We start from the raw sequence: 12,855 nt of genomic DNA, 5'->3' as shown, positions 1-12,855 counted from the left end.
ATTCTGTAATCATTTGGCAATATCAAAGGCTCATACTCATCAAACAAATCCATAACAACTGTCATATACCTGAAAGAGGAACGAAAGATACCAGAGGGACAGTCAAAGTCATAAATAAAAAATAAACTGACAATGCCATGGCTAAAAATGAATAGGACAAACAGACAAACAATAGCACACATGAAACAACATAGAAAACTAAAGAATAAACAACACGAACCCCACCAAAAACTAGGGGTGATCTCAGGTGTCCTGAAGGGTAAACAGATCCTGCTCCATATGTGGCACTCATCATGTTGCTTATGAGATAACAAATCCGGTAAATAATGGAAAGTTAACAATTGGAAAGCTGAAATTATCTCTTATGTCGTAAAGTTTTGTTTTCAATCGACCCTCATTGTCAATTTCTAGATGTAAGTCAAGATATGAGGCAGACATAACTGTATCTGTTGAATCCTTTATCTCTAATACAATGGGGTAGATGCGTTCGACATAGTCAACAAATTTTGAATTATTAAGTGAAAAAACATCATCAATATAGCGCAAAGTAGAGTTAAAGGATATTGCTAACTTCTTATCTTTCTTCCTAAGAAGTTCCTGTATGAATATAGTTATCAAAGTTACCAGGATTTTAATTTAGTACGCCAGACGCGCGTTTCGTCTACATAAGACTCATCAGTGACGCTCATATCAAAATATTTATAAAGCCAAACAAATACAAAGTTGAAGAGCATTGAGGATCCAAAATTCCAAGAAGTTGTGCCAAATACGGCTAAGGTCATCTATGCCTGGGATAAGAAAATCCTTAGTTTTTCGAAAAATTCAATGTTTTGTAAACTGGAAATTTATAAAAATGACCACATTATCGATATTCATGTCAACACCGAAGTGTTGACTACTGGGCTGGTGATACCCTCGGGGACGAAACGTCCACCAGCAGTGGCATCGACCCAGTGGTGTAAATAGTTATCAAAGGTACCAGGATTTTAATTTAGTACTCCAGACGCGCGTTTCGTCTACATAAGACTCATCAGTGACGCTCATATCAAATTATGTATAAAGACAAAGTTGAAGATCATTGAGGATCCAAAATTCCAAAAAGTTGTGCCAAATACGGCTAAGGTCATCTATGCCTGGGATTAGAAAATCCTTAGTTTTTCGAAAAATTCAATGTTTTGTAAACTGGAAATTTATAAAAAAAAAAATGACCACATTATTGATATCCATGTCAACACCGAAGTATTGACTACTGGACTGGTGATACCCTCGGGGACGAAACGTCCACCAGCAGTGGCATCGACCCAGTGGTGTAAATAGTTATCAAAGGTACCAGGATTTTTAATTTAGTGAAGTCAGCCTCATAAAAATAAAGAAACAAGTCGGCAAGAAGATGCATAGTGATATTTTACAAAGTAGGATTTATCCCTTCCGAAGACAAGTTACTTGTATCTTTGTTGGCCATTCTTTTTTATGAAACAAAGCAATACCAATTCTTTCAATTTGTCTTTTAGTTTGGAATGTGGAATACTTGTATACAGTGTAGAAAAGTCCAATGTTTTAATACTAGTACAAGATGAAAGAGAATTAGATTGTATGTACTCTTAAAGATCTTTGGAATTTCTAAGTATCCACACCTGATTCAAGCCACCTCTAGAATATGCAGTTTCACAAAAACTTTGAAGCCCGTCTTTGATTGCTGATAAAATATATGTTAATAATTTAGAAAGAGGTTTTGTGGTGCACTTGGAAGACCCAGCAATATACCGTTGTTTGTAAGGACACTTATGCAGTTTAGGTATCCAATACACCGATGGAAGATCCAGGATTACCTCTTTGGTAAGTGTCGTGAGGGTATATGTTGGGTTTCTAAGTGAATTGTCAATACCTAATTCGTTTATCAAGCAGTTAATGTAATGAGTTTTACACACACAAATCATGTTGTTTGGGGCTCTATCTGCTGGGACAACAACATATTTATCATGAAGGTAGGATAAGTGTTTTGCAACATTAGGGTCTTTAAAGATTGACGTAGCATGGGCATTGATACCATTCAGTTTCTTAATCCTGATTTGTATCAACGACCTTACTGCCTTAATCCATCCAAACAGAGTGTCTACGCCCTCCTTCTCACGCTTAGCCCATTGCCTGGCATAATCCTCGACTGAACCATCAAAATTTTAAAGCTGGATTTCAAATTGATGAATTTCGGCTCACGATGTTTTGGATCTTTCGATAACACATTTCGTAGGGAAGTGTTATTAACAATGATGAGGTCACCGGTAATAACGTGGCCAGCCGGATTATATGTGAATTTGAAACTTACACAAGTGCAATCAGGAGGTTTAGACCTGAAGTCGTCAATACTGAGATCCTGCAATACCTGTTTTAGTTGCAATAGGTTTGGTATGAATGATATGCATTAGTGATCCCTAGGAATGACTCTTATGTCATTCAAATGTTCTTGTAATGATGAACAGAAATATACATGGTCTAGGGTTTGGAAAAAGTAAAATCACAAAAATAATGAACTCCGAGGAAAATTCAAAACAGAAAGTCCCTACTCAAATGGCAAAATAAAATGATAAAACACATCAAGCAAATGGACAACAACTCTCATACAGGTGGGAATGACCCCTTAAATTGAGTCTTGCCCTGTATGTCATTCGAATCATCTTGTCATGACAAACCAGAATTTATATGATTGAGGGTTGATGCTCTCCACCACTTACAAAATATTAGATCTTTCTCAAATGGCAGAGGATTGGGTAACCCATGAGGACTGACCCTATATATCAATCAAATATTTGTGACATGACAAACTAGAATTTTTATAGTTAAAGGATGGGTTCACAACCATTTACAAGATAATAAAATATTGGGGGTGGGAGGGAACCCATGTTGTCTGACACTACACAGGAAAAATTGCAACATATGTTTTTCATATGTTTTCAAAACATATGAAAAACATATGAAAGTCATATGTTTTTCATATGTTTAGGACAAACATATGATAAACATATGTTTACAATCATATGTTTACATATGTTTTGAAACATATGAAAACATATGTAAGCAAACATATGTAAACATCTGTTTTATGACACATGTAAACATATGAAAAACATATGCTTTTCATATGTTTTCATATGTTTTAAAAAAAATAATGAAAATTGAAGAAAATGTCAAAATTAGTATCGAAGCATAGAACATCCCAACAGCAGAGCTTTCTAATTCTGAATCATGAACAGAATGTGAAATAAGTGAATGAGTTATAATTAATAGATAATAATATGAATAAATATTCTTTATACAATTTATAGTTTGTTCTTTATTCTCAATTAGTTTTCTTTATTGATTACCCCATTTTTCTCTCTCTGTTCTTTATTAGTTATTATTTATTCTGCATTTTTTTTCTTATTCCCTTTTCTTAAATCCCTTATTTTGATTCCAGACCCTCGTATTACGTACTTGGCACGTAGAATTCGAAAACCGGGAAAAGTCGGAAATATTTTCACCGTTATCGTTTTGTGCACTATGACACGCAAAACCATGGACGCTCACGCGATCATCCGCAGCAGTCTACTCTACAGCTGTTTATTTAAGTTTTAAGAATGGACAGAGATAGATTCTACTTCTTCTTCTACTTATAAACAGATAAATTGAATTGGGTGACTTGTCGATTAACTAGAAGAAACCGGGGAACGAAACATAGAAATGAAAGTCTAGAGAAGGTCAACGACAACGCAACGAAAGTTCGAAATGTCGAAAGTGTTTTGTTTTCATGGATTACGTACATTTAAAGGCAACGAAAGGTAAATATAATTATGCTCCTTTTTTTTTATTATAATTGGACAAAAGCAGGAAGATGTGTGTGCACATTTTTCACAAAAAAACTATTTGACTTTATTGTAAACAGGTAAACCCGAGAACGATACTGAGGAACGATATTGTAATGAATATATCCGATGGTAATCAGTAATTGCATTTATTAATCATCTGTTTCATTATCTATCATAAGGTTATTTTTAAATACATCCCAAATAACCATATTTGTAAACTCTGTAGAGATTAGTTAAATTTAAAAAAAAGGGGGGCATCAATACTGAATGAATGGATAGATGTCAGTGAGGTTCTATTACTCCCATTCTTTTCATATAATTTAGATTTATAAAATGTATGCCGGCTTTTCATACATTGCATGGAAGCAAGTTAACTCGTACCAACGGAAACTCGTACCATGTTAACTCGTACCAAAAAAGTTAACTCGTACCACTGGGAAGTCGTACCACTTCAAACTCGTACCATCAAAAATATATTAAAAACTACGAATATTTTATGGTATTTTTTTGTAAACTTAATAAAACTAATGTTGAATTACTTGAATTTTATACTGGGTTTTAATAGACAAAAAATACGAAAGTTTGTCTAAAAGCTTTATTTTTTAAGCTGATCTTTCAAAGTATTTATAATCCAGAAGAAAGTAAAACATTGCTTTAACTGTACCTTAAGTTGAATATCTATATCCAAATTCAATTAATTTAATGCTGGTAGTCCATGATCACAAATCGAATGCTATGTTTACAATTATTGAAAGCCATGTGCTTTTTGGCGGGAAAATTCGGGAACAGGAAACAGTTACATTTCATTGTAACTTGTTATTTATAAAAAGTAAGAATTTCATTTTGGAAATTATTTTGATTAACTGCTAGGATTTTTTCATGAAAAATTAATTTTAAATGATTAAAAATTAAATTCAATGATTATCAGTAAAAGTTTAAAAAAGAGTCTATTCAAAGGAGACATCAAAGCAAATCTGCCGCAGTATTTTCGATCCAATAGACAGGGAACATTATCTACAAATTGGGAATTGTACTATAAATTATATACATTTTACAGGCTTGAGAAATATTGATGGAAAGTAAATTATATAGATCATCATTAAACACCATTTAAATGCATTTAAATAAGTTGGTACGAGTTAGCAGTGGTACGAGTTTGCATTGGTACGAGTTGTTTTTTTGTGGTACGAGTTAACGTTGGTACGAGTTTACGGTGGTACGGGTTAACTGTAATTCCATTGCATAGCCAAAGATAATAATGTTAATGAAAATTTTTTCCAAATTTTAATTATGATCAAACTGAGACTACATTTTGTACAATAACACTGTTACACCACAGCTCGGGTGGATTTTGCTTTGTCCACCCGCCCACCATGGGAGTGGGCACCCGGTGGGCAAAATTTCTAGCTTTCCCACTCACCCATAGGAGTTGGCATGCCATTTCTTTTGTTTAATCAAAAGACTGGCAAGTAACAGTCAATAGAAAAAAGCATATAAGCATTTGTAATCACTATTTTTACAAAAAAATGATTATAGCTAGGGTGATTAAATATGTATTCATTATATCCCCGTTTAAAAAATTACAATGAATAAGACTTTAAGGTTTTATTGACAACAATAAAAGACCGATATGTAGGAAAAAGCAAAATCGTAATTCTCATAATCAAAAATACCGGATCTGTCTGTCTGTTCTTGTCTTGTATTGTGCTTAGACTTTGATGATTTTTTTATGACTAGATTTAAATATAGTCATGATAGTGACAGTGCAGTATTTTACTTTAATTACTAGTACTACTTAAGTCGACACTAGGGGCCATCTTGACCCTGTTTTACGGTACACATGTATTAGTGATTCTTTTATTGTTGAAGACCCTCCAGCAACTTTGACCATTGATCATTAGTATTTTTTCTATGCATTGACTTTGTGTGCGATTAGGTTTCGTGCAAATTTACTCCATATTCCTTTATTTTCTGTTAAAGGTTCTGAACATGACTAAATGCAAGTTTAATCCTTCAATGCAAAAAAAAAGCCAGTTTTGTATTCTTTGATAACAAGTTCAATTCTCCATGCAGAAACTACCATTTTTTTCCTATGTCTTGTAGCATCATATATTCTCAAAATATTTTCTCGCACAATATCTGGACATCGGTGGGCATGCAAAATTGCAAAACCACACGTTTGTGTGTGAAAATCAACACTCAGAATATAGTCATAAAGTAGGCCAATAAATGAATAAAAGACAAACCCGGGACACAGAAATAAAAATAATAGAACCATCATTTCTGAAAACTAAAAGTAAAATAGAAACATGGATCACGAAAAAACATGCAGGGGCGACACCAGAGAGTGAAGAGAACTTGCTTCTTGCTAGACACTTTCTGTGAAAACAATCTGATATTAAGACAATCTTTTATTTCATTTTTTTTTTTTTTTTTGAAATTTCTAACATGAGGCATTTGCCTCAATGTAGTTACGGCCCTGATCTTGCATAACAACATGCATTAAAAAAGAAGATGTGGTATGATTGCCAATGAGACAACTGTCCATAAGAGACCAAAAAATTAAATGACAGAAATTAACAACTATACTACTATAGGGTTCCGTACAGCCTTCAACAATGAGAAAATCCCATACTGTATAGTCAGCTATAAAAAGTCCCTAAATGACAATGTAAAACAATTCAAACGAGAAAACTTAGGGTCTTATTTATGTACAAAAAATGAACAAAAAACAAATATGTAACACATAAAAAAAACGACATCCACTGAATTACAGGCTCCTGAATTAAGTTATCCCCTTGACCACATGTAAAATTTGTACTGATGAAAAAGATTGGCATTAATTTATTTAGTCAGAGATCAATTTTAACCACTTTGATACACCATTGAATTCATACAACAGGCATATGGATTTAATAAGAAGGATTAGAACATTCAAATGATTTAATACTTTTATATATATATATATAGTATATAACTAGTATTATTTTTTTTCAGGGCAAGTCTAGATCTTTTGGTCTTCTTTTTAAACATCAAAATAAGTCAATGTTGCCATACAACATGTATAAAAATATTTAAGGCAATTTGTCAGATATTTTAATTTCATTTCATTTTACATTATTTCTTTTAGCATTTTCTATGGAAGTACATGTACTCCAAGAAGAAGAAGAAGCTAAGCAACAGAATGCAATTCTCTGAGGCATTGATTTACATGTATGTGCATATAATTAGCAGCCAGCAATTATTTCATGACGAGAGGTATGTACATGTAATAAAAAAGGATAACTTTGTTTGAATATTTTGTTTTTGTTAGACTATCTACATGTTACACATTTTGATTTCGTGTAAGCAGTGAAAAATTATTTTTTTCTACTGGACCATTTATCAAAAATAGCATTGGAAGCTCTATATACACTACATTGCTTGTTCTTTTTATAAGACCACACACAATTTTTGGGGATTGTATAATGGAAAGGTGTCTGCTGCGTCCGAAGACACATTGGTTTCCAAAAATATAACTAAGTTTTAAGTGCATTAATCTTTATGAATTTTGTTTAGAAGGTCCAATACCTCAAAAAAAGGTTGGGATGATTTTGTGGATGATGGTCGGAAGTCCCAACCGTTTAGGAATTAGGGGCCCAAAATGGGCCAAAAAGAAGCATTTTCATAGTTTCAGAATAATAACTTGTTTATAAGTATTTCAATTGCTCTGAAATTGTACCACAATATTTAAAACCACAAAAAAAGGTTTTGATTCAGTTTAGGGGTTATAGTGGGGCCAAAGTTTAGGAAATAGGGGTCAAAAACAAGCATTTTTTCTAGTTTCCAGTCAATAACTTGTGTGTAATTGTATAATATTAGATCTCCCTGAAATTGTACCACAATGTTCCATATGGCATATATTAACAAGGAGAAGGCTGGGATAGAGTTTTGGGTTAGTTGCCCAAAATATGTAGGAATTAGGGGCAAAAAGGGGCCAAAAAGAAGCATGTTTCTAGTTTCCAGACAATAACTTGTGTTTAAGTGACTCATAGGCAGATTTAGAGGGGAAGCCCAGGGGGCCCTGGCCCCCCTTTTCTGGTAAAATTTTGGATGATTATATAGAGAATTACTGAAGCATGTCCGGATCGGCTCCCCTCTAAGGCAGTCAGTGGGCCCCCACTTATGATAATTTCTGGATCCGCCACTGAGTGTATGGATCTCTCTGAAATTGTACTACAAGGTTCCATACTACAAAAACAGGATGGGATTGAGTTTTAGGGTTATTGCTCCGAGGGGGATTTCAATCAGTTGAGGGGGATAGTTCGTTTCATGCACTAATGTTCATCAAAGTAAGATCTACAAGGGTCAACATAACGGTCATAACCAAAATGTTCAATGGACCCCTTAAGGAGTTGTTGCTCTTTATAGTCATTTTTTAACAACTTTCTCGTAAATTTTGCAATCTTTTCCTCTTTTGTGTTTTGAGCAAGAACTAAAGAAGATAAAGAGAAACTTAACAGGCTTAACAAGCAATACAAGATCAATAAAATATGTTTACAAGAGTTTTGCCTTTTGGAAATAGATATTGTAAGGAAAATTGCATCTCACGCATGTCTACTTTTCTTGTAGATTATTTTCATGATTTTTATAATTTATGAAAAATGTTAAAAAAAGAACATACTTATTTGTTGTGGTTATTGCTTTTTGACAGCAAATTTTATATATATCCATCAATTGGTGAGGTACATTGAAACACTGTTCTTTTATTAAATGCATGAAGTATACAGATGATAATACAAATGACAACATGTTATGTTCATGAGTTTAATATTTATAGATAAATGTTGTATTTCAACAATTTTGCCTATGAAACAGCAAATCAAGATTTAATAAACCGAAGTTAATGCCCAAATGGATTTTTTTAAACTTAGGCAGAAGGATAGTTTATTATCATGATTATATATACATGATATATATGAGAAAGTTCATGCTATACATATATTTGTTGTTTGTTTATAAATTGTTTCCATTTTTTGTTTCCACTAGTAAAACTTAAAAGTTTTAATTAGTTCATACTACATGTACATCTAGTTTTTGTCTGGACTTTTGGATTAACTTAAAATTTATAATTTTAGCTTGTTACCAAATGAAAGGAAAGTGCAGTATTGGAATCACTGAGGTTAATGTTACAATGTACATGTAGGTGCAAATCTAGATGTCCTGTAAAAAAACCTGGTATCAAAGTAAGTTCATATGTAGAATTGTATTTGATTTAAATAATTTAATGTTATGTATTCAAAACTTTTTCAAGTGTAATTGTACATGTATGCAGTTGTTTATTTTTCTGTCTTTCTGATGTCAAGTATGCATCGAGGAATCCTTACCAGTCTCATCTGCTTCTGCTGCACACGCATGAGAAATGAGAAGCTCAAATAATTATAGCAATTGCATCACAGACCGTATATTATGAATTGCATATTTTACAAGATCAAAAGTTGTTCTCGTCTTCAATATACATTAAATACTTGCCACTGTACATTAAAATAAATAAGAAAAATTAATTTAATAATATTCTTTTAACCGTAGAATGTTTTTAAAGAACTAGAATATTGATATAAGGAGATGGGGTATGATCCTCAATGTGACAACTATCAATTAAAAAACTAAAGAACAAAGATAAAACATTTACTGGTCACTCGACTCACTGTTAGGCTATGAACAATAATCAAAATCCATACCATAAAGTAACCTTCAACTTGTTTAAGAATGCAAAATGTGAACCATTTAAAAATTAAAACTACATATTGTATGGCAGACATTAGTTAATATGTTTATGGAATGATTGTAAGGTGTTTATATTTGTCTTGCATGTACAATTCTTGCCAGATTTTTATAAAACTTATACTATACTTTAATATCAGCAATATCTTGGTCAAGTTCACTACTTTTGATAGATTGACTATTTTCAAAAGAGTTATGCCCCTTGAAATTTTTGAATAAAGGAAAATGGCCTTGTAAGCGCTCTCATCGGTTCAATTTTTATAAAACACATAGTATACTGTAATACTGCCCTTGAAGGTCTGTTTAAAATATTTCATATACATGTACAAGAAAAAGAACCTTTTTTCAAAGCACACTTTTTTATTTATAATTTTATTCAAGTGCCTTTTTTAATTATTGCCCCTTGATAGATGCAATATGTGCAACTCAGTGGACATTGAAACTCTATTCTGTTATTTTTATTTTCAGGAACTGAAAAGTAAAGAAACAGAACCAAAGAACATTCATTTTAAATTAATACAATATTGAACTCAAAAGTCAATCTAGTTGTCTTTCTTAATTATAGATATAAGAAGATGTGGTATTAGTGCCAATGAAACAACTCTCCATCCAGGTCATAATTTGTAAAAGTAAACCATTACAGGTCAAAGTACGGTTTTCAAAACAGAGCTCACATGAAACAGCAAGCCCTAAAGGGCCACAAAAGTGGCTGAATACACTAGCACCTGTAATAGCTACATGTAGCAGTGTATACAATTACATATCAATGTGTATGGTGATATATATAGCAATAGAAATATCACATCCATCAGAGGGAAATAGAATATAGACAAAAGAAATATCACATACGTCAGATTAGAATAGATTATCAACAATAGAAATCGTGTATGTCACAGAGACAAACATACTATTGGTATGTTATAGAGATGAAAATAGAATATAGACAATAGAATTAGGGTATGTCAAAGAGGCAAACATAGAATGGATGATGTCAAAGAGACAAAACTATGAAAATAGAATATAGACAATAGAAATGGGATATGTCAAAGAGACAAACATATGACAATAGAACATAGACAATAGAAATGGGGTATGCCTAAGAGACAAAAATAGGAAAATAGGACATAGACAATAAAAATGGGGTATGCCTAAGAGACAAAAATATGAAAATAGAACATAGACAATAGAAATGGAGTATGCCTAAGAGACAAAAATATGAAAATAGAGGCATAACAACTTAATAAAAAAAAGTTTTACTAGATATACAATACAAATTATGGAGCACTGACTGATAATTATTTTTCTGCATAAAGGAATGCTAATGTATACAGTTGCTTTTTATTTGTTAGAGCTTTTGATTTTGCCATGTGGAATCAAGTATTTGGGGTTATTCAAATCGTCATATTGAAGTATTTACACTCAAAATGAGTTCCTGACAGAAGAAAAAAGATGATGAAGAAGAAAAACATCAACAACATTCATACCATTAAAAACAAACCAAACAAAAATACATATACAGTACATGAAAAAATAAATACATTTGAAAAATTAAAAAAAAAACATAAAAAAAATATATATTTAGGACCAATATAAAAACATATGAAAACATATGTTTGGGCCGAACATATGAAAACATATGTTTAGGCCAAACATATGAAAACATATGTTTAGGTCTGGGATGAAAACATATGAAAAACATATGTTTATAAAAAACATATGAAAAACATATGTTTTTCATATGATTACATGTATGAAAAACATATGTTTTTCATATGATTTTATAAACATATGTTTTTCATATGTTTAACATATGTTTTTCATATGATCAAAAACATATGTTTTCATGTCGGGCCTAAACATATGTTTACATATGTTTTCAAACATATGAAAAACATATGTTAAACATATGAAAACATATGTCGCAATTTTTCCTATGTACTAATCATTAAATTCTCAGTCATGGAATGACGAACATAAATATATTTAGGGAAAGGATCTGTACCATTTACATTATACTCCAACACATTCAAATGACAGGGGGTGGAAATGCCCCCATTCAGTATTGCCCTGTATATCATGCAAATTATCTTGGATTGCAAACCAGAATACATATGGATTAGGGTTGGCGATCTTGACCACTTACACGATAGGAATGCTTTCTGAAACGTCAGGGAGTTGGGGTTATCCTGGGGACTAAACCTTTATTTTATATGATGCATATGATGACAAGATAGAATATATATAGTTTAGGAGACCAAATTTTTTTCAAGATATAAAAACTTTCTCAAGTGGCAGGAGTAAAGGGCAACCACTACGGACTAACTTTTTATTTCATTTGATGTGTTTTATCTTGTCCATTTGTTTTTGATGTGTTTTGTCATTTGATTTTGCCATGTGATTATGGGCTTTCCGATTGGATTTTCCTCTGAGTTCAGTTTTTTTGTGATTTTATATTTTATAATGTAGAACATTGTCAATTAAAAAGGTTGTGTCTAACACGAACTGTTTTCAAGTTTAATCATTTATATAACAAAATCAAAATCCAACACGGATCAAACAGGGTTAGTCTATACTTACTTTAATATAGAAAATCCCTGCCTCAAAGTACCCTTTTAAAAACCCCATTGCCAAAACAAAACCCTGATTGCACCACTAGAAATGTAAGTCTATCATATTATATGGAGCACTTGGTGGTTTCGGAGAACGCGTGCGATCGAAAGTTACAACAAAAAATGTTTCTGTATTTTTAACAATCTAGGAATGATGTAAACACACATATATTTACCACAATGTTTTGAAAGTGTGGCAATTTGGGAGGGGGTCAATTGCCAGTGTAAGAGATATATGCGTTACTTGAAAATAGCCAACACCAACACTTTGTAGGTTTGGATCTCTTATTTTGTTGACTAAATGATGACTATATGCAGGGTCTATATTTCATTTAGTGCGAGTGTAAGTCCGTTGTACAATAAAAAGGAAAAGTAAAATAAAAACACTTCTATACAATTTTTGAGTGTTTTATCTAAAAGGGCAACTTTAGTTTTCATTTCAATTGGAAAACCATTTCGATTGCTGGTATTTATAGATTAAAAAAACCTTTATCTATTTACATGTTTGTGATTCAATGTTGTGATTCGCATCGGACATAGATAATCAGTAAGTTTTCAATCAAAAAGCATGAATTTCAATTTATTCATATTAAATTTATGTAATTTTTCTATCATTAACCTTGTGCCATTAACATGATATATAA

General features: G+C 32.1%; 1 long non-coding RNA gene across 2 annotated transcripts; it reads left to right on the top strand.

The window, feature by feature from the left end:
- Nucleotides 1-3,540: 3,540 nt before the first annotated feature.
- On the top strand, nt 3,541-10,143 carry LOC134723182 (uncharacterized). 2 transcript variants are annotated; one of them, XR_010108003.1, is made up of 4 exons: nt 3,541-3,812; nt 6,970-7,097; nt 8,957-9,064; nt 10,071-10,143. It is a non-coding gene; the product is annotated as an uncharacterized LOC134723182 (long non-coding RNA). The 2 variants fall into 2 exon arrangements; XR_010108002.1 differs by lacking the exon at nt 3,541-3,812 and having other exon boundaries at nt 6,916-7,097.
- Nucleotides 10,144-12,855: the final 2,712 nt, after the last annotated feature.

Source organism: Mytilus trossulus, chromosome 6, assembly GCF_036588685.1.
Source record: "Mytilus trossulus isolate FHL-02 chromosome 6, PNRI_Mtr1.1.1.hap1, whole genome shotgun sequence".
NCBI classification, from domain to species: domain Eukaryota; kingdom Metazoa; phylum Mollusca; class Bivalvia; order Mytilida; family Mytilidae; genus Mytilus; species Mytilus trossulus.
The sequence above is the reverse complement of the archived record's forward strand: the minus strand, read 5'-3'. Positions and strand labels throughout refer to the sequence as shown.